The following is a 4,917-nucleotide window of genomic DNA, read 5'->3' as shown; positions in this document are numbered from 1 at the left end:
CCTTCCTTTCCTATTAAGCTTTGCTAGTCTTGATACCCATGGTAATGGGATTGATGAGTCCTCGTGGCTCACAGATTACTACAACAACAGTTGCAGGTATAGGTTTTGCGATGATCATGACGCGAGAGCGATGTTTGCTTGTGTTGGAGTTCTTCTTCTGCTTCTTCTTCGATCAGGGGATAGGTTCCAGGTCTGCAGCCTGGGCTAGCAGGGTGGATGTCATTTGAGTTTCTGTTTGTGTTTCATCCGTAGTCGGATGATGCTCTTATGTATTGTGATGTTGTATTCGTGTGGCATTGTATGCCTCTTGTATGTATCCCCATCTATTATGTAATGTTGATGTAATGATATCCACCTTGCAAAAGCGTTTCAATATGCGGGTCTATCCTTGGTGGGACCTTCGAGTTCCTTTTGGATAGGGTCGCATATTGGGCGTGACAGCGTAGTAGTAGGCATCGGTGGTGGCATCTGGCTCCTGGGCTCCGACATCTGGTTGCATCAACCGGAAAGAAGGAGAAAGGGGAAAAGGGGAAGCAAAGCAACCGTGAGTACTCATCCAAAGTACTCGCAAGCAAGGATCTACACTACATATGCAACATTATCAAAGGAAGGTTGTATATGTGGACTGGGTTGCAGAAATGCCAGAATAGAGAGAAGGCCTGGTCCTATCGAAGAGTACCATCTTCTGGAAATCACCATCTTGTAGCAAACAGGAGGGAGTAGAGTAGCATAAAGTAAAGTAGTAGTAGTGTTATCAACCTCGGCTAGAGATCCTTTCTCGACTCCCTACGAGAAAGAAATCCCAGAGCCATACTATCCAATTGTCATCACAAACCAATTCTCATCACAAGTATCCAGTTCTAGTTGTATCGATCAGGATACAACTCCAAGTGTCCGTTACCGTAGGACAGGCTATCGATAGATGTTTTCTTCCCTGCAGGGGTGCACCAACTTACCCACCACGCTCGATTAACTCCAGCCGGACACACTTTCCTGGGTCATGTCCGGCCTCGTCCAAACAATACGCCGCAACCCGACTTAGGCTTAATAAAGAGGTCAGCACACCGGACTAAACCTATGCCCCCAGGGGTCATGGGCCATCTCCCCGGGAACTCCTGCACGTTGCGAATGCGGCCGGTGAGCAGACCTAGCTACCTCCCTAAAAAGGCAGGAGCTTACCAGTCCAACCCGGCGCGCGCCGCTCAGTCACTGACATCTATTAAGCTTCGGCTGATGTATACGACGCAAAACGCCCATACTATGCCCACGTGATGGTTAGTGCTATCAGGCCAGAGGCCCCTCGGATCAAATATCCAAACCGTTAGTGTGTTGGTAGTGCGGTCACGAGCAGAGACTCACGAAAGATGTGACCCCGTCGCCCCGTCTCGAGGACTTGCGGCAAGGGCTAAGAATGCCCGACCACGCCTCATATTCAACTCTCGGGTACCCTCCAGGTCAACTCGTCTCCACATCACTCGCGGGTACCCCTCAGGGTCGACCCGCCTTTCCAAGTAACAGTTGTAAAGTATAAGTACCCGTGTGTCCAAACATCAAGGGGAAAACCCGAGGAATCACCCTCGGTGAATTCCACTCAATATACTCATCAAGGTGAACGTAAGAGGAATCACCCCCGAGATTCACACTTGAGGGGTTGCACGACAGAGTCGTATCGGAAGTGGTTAAGGCGGAATCACCCTCGATGACCACGACCGAATAGCTACACTACAGGGTTAACACTAGAAGTGCTGTAGAGGTCTCACCCTCGGCACTCGATAGTAACCCAGTAGTGTCGAGCAACTAAGGGGAAAGTGATGTGCGATGAAGGGGCCTGGTCTTCGATCCTGTTGATCGGGTCTTCGATGATGAAGCAGGGGCAACAAGGACAAGGTGGGGGTCACTGATGGATCACTACTGAACCTATACTAAACAGTTTAGGATAAGCAAGTAGTTAATAACAACAGGCTACAATAAACAGGCTATGCATCAGAATAGGAGCAAACAATAATAGTAGCAAAATCTAATGCAAGCATGAGAGAATGGAATGGGCGATATCGGGATGATCAAAGGGGGGGCTTGCCTGGTTGCTCTGGAAAGGAGGGGTCGTCGTCGACGTAGTCGATCACAGGGGCAGCATCGGTCTCGGGGTCTACCGGAGAGAAGAGGAGGAAGAAATAGTAAATATAAAGCAAACATAGCATAACAGGACAACAAGCAGAGCTAGACGTGTTCTAACACGGTGCTACACGATACCGGTGCGGGGGGAAGTCAACCGGGATTCTTTTCCCGGTTCTGGACCTGTGTTAGACAGATGACCGGAGGGGGAAAGTTCCATGTTCAGCATGCTAGGGGCATGTGATAGATGAACGGACCGCGTATTCGGATTCGTCATGTTTTTCTGAGCAACTTTCATGTATAAAGTTTTTTTGATCCGAGCTACGGTTTATTTTATATTAATTTTCAAAGTTTAACACATTTTCTAAAATTCTGGATTTAACACTAATTCGAAAAATTAAATGGACTAACAGCTAGGTGCACCCGAAAATATACCCAGTAGTGTGTGTTAGAGGCTGACAGTGGGGCCACGATCAAAGTCAACAGCCCAAGCAGCGTTGACCGGTCAAAGTGAACAATACAGGTGGGTCCCGGCTGTCATTGACTCGTGATTTTTCAGATAATTAAATAGTAACAGTTAACAGGGGGCCACGTCTCATACTCTGTAGTTGTTTGTCTAGTGGGTTAAATTAAAAGGGGTAGTTAGTGGGGTTGGACCCCATACCTTAGTGAAACAACCACATGGGGGGTTTAATTTCTAAAAGGGGATTAGCCCCGAGAGATGGCCGGCCCGTACGTGAAGTGGCCTTGGGCCATGCCTGGGACGACACACGCTCGACTTGGCCATGGCCGAGCGCGGTCAGAGGAGGTGCAGGGAGAGGACGAGGGTGGTGTGCCGGCTGGCCGAGGTGGGAGCAGGCTAGGCACAAGGCCAGGGCGCACATGGAGCGGCCAGGGCGCCGACGCGGTTGTACGCAAATAGCAGCAGGCAGCGGCGGTCGTAGGGAACAACGAGCTGCAGCGGCGTCCACAACAAAAGCAACGCACGAGCAGCACATCAGCGGCATGGGCAGCAACACCAGCAGTAGGAGCGGCAGCTAGCGACTAGCAACAGCAGAGGGCAGGCACGCAGGCGCGCGTGCACGCGCAGGCCGCGGCCAGGGCGAAGGCGGGCCCGGGAAGGAGCGGACAGGGGCACATGGGATTCGGACCGGGCATGGCGAGCCGCGAGCGCGAGCTCAGTCGCAGGGGATCCGGCGTCCTACTTGAAGAGGAAAACAGGAGGGGGTGGGAAAACCGAGGAGAGCTCACTAGGGGGAGGTCGTGGACGAGCTCGAGGGGGTTGGGGACGCACGAGGACGGCCGAAGGCGAACGGGTCGACGAGGTGGACGACGACGACCGTGGTTGGGGAAGAAGGATGATGGCGATGGCTCCAGTTGCTCCGGCTCGACCTGGCGCTTGCAGACGATGCAGAAGAGGACGGCGATGCTCCTCGACTTCCTCCTGAGCACCGGGGAGGTTATCGGCCACGAGCACGACGACGACACGACGATTGCGGTCGGGTGACAGAGGAGGGAAGAGAGCGAGCGAGGAGGATGGGGAATGGGGATTAGGGTTCGTCTCGGCGCTCGGGGTGGATCTTATCCATCTCCAGGACGAGCGGATGGCCGACACGGCGCCACCAGAGGCATGGATGTGCGCCACGCCCTGGTCTCTGCCTCTCCCCTGCGAGGTAGGAGAAAAGGCCGGCCAGGTGGGCTGGGCCTGGTACAGTGTAAGTACTGGGCTAAAGTGAACAGGAGGTTTCTTTCCAATTTTCTCATTTCTTGTTTTCCTCTTTTATTTAATAACAGAGATAGAAAATGATTATTTAGGGTAACCAAAAGAGCCGAGAAAAATGTGGGACTTTATCCTATTAAATAGTTTGCAATTTTTTTAGGCAGTGCCACAAAAAGTTTGGAGGCCAGAGGAATCCATTTGCATTTTTCACAAATAAAATAGCACTTTAAAATACTGAAATTGCATTGTAATAAATGCTACAGTCCATCTTAGCAATTAAATGTTATGGAATTTTGGCTAAATGATGAACTATTTTGTAGCAACTTTGGTGCAACTCCATATTTCACTTGCAAATTGAATTTCATTTCAAAGTGGAGATTCAAATGATATTTGAATCGAAGTTGATCAAGCATTGTTTAGAAAAACGACCAGCTTTAATCACAGTGGGTTATTGTAGCATGACACTGTGGGTGTTACAATTTTCATCTTTACTTTTCCAATCTATATCATAAAATACCAAAAATATATTTATCTTATCATACTATCTCTATCAGATCTCACTTCGCAAGTGGCCGTGAAGGGATTGACAACCCCTTTATTGCGTTGGTTGCGAGTTCTTTGTTTGTTTGTGTAGGTGCGTGGGACTTTTGAGGAGCCTCCTACTGGATTGATACCTTGGTTCTCAAAAACTGAGGGAAATACTTACGCTACTATTGTTGCATCACCCTTTCCTCTTCAAGGAAAACCAACGCAAGCTCAAGACGTAGCAACAACCATCCTGCAAGTAGGGCTCTTGATGAACCTGCGTTAAAATAAAAAGGATATATGCGGTCCAATTATGGTCAAGCCGTGTAATGGAACTATTCTGCAGTGTGCCTCCGGCACCGCCCAAGGCATTTTTAATCGGCGGAGGCTGAACTGCTAATCAAGGTCCGGATCCGCTGATTTATGCGCGGGCCGGACTCGCTTGGATGCGTCATTGGCTTTAGTGGCATGTGAACTGCTCGGCTTGATAAGGCCGCTATACACTTCGGCTGCAAGGGCCGCGGTGTGTTCTTCAGTATGGAGTGAGCGCTCCATATTAC

This window comes from Triticum aestivum, chromosome 5B (assembly GCF_018294505.1).
Source record: "Triticum aestivum cultivar Chinese Spring chromosome 5B, IWGSC CS RefSeq v2.1, whole genome shotgun sequence".
Taxonomy (NCBI): Eukaryota; Viridiplantae; Streptophyta; class Magnoliopsida; order Poales; family Poaceae; genus Triticum; species Triticum aestivum.
The sequence above is the reverse complement of the archived record's forward strand: the minus strand, read 5'-3'. Positions refer to the sequence as shown.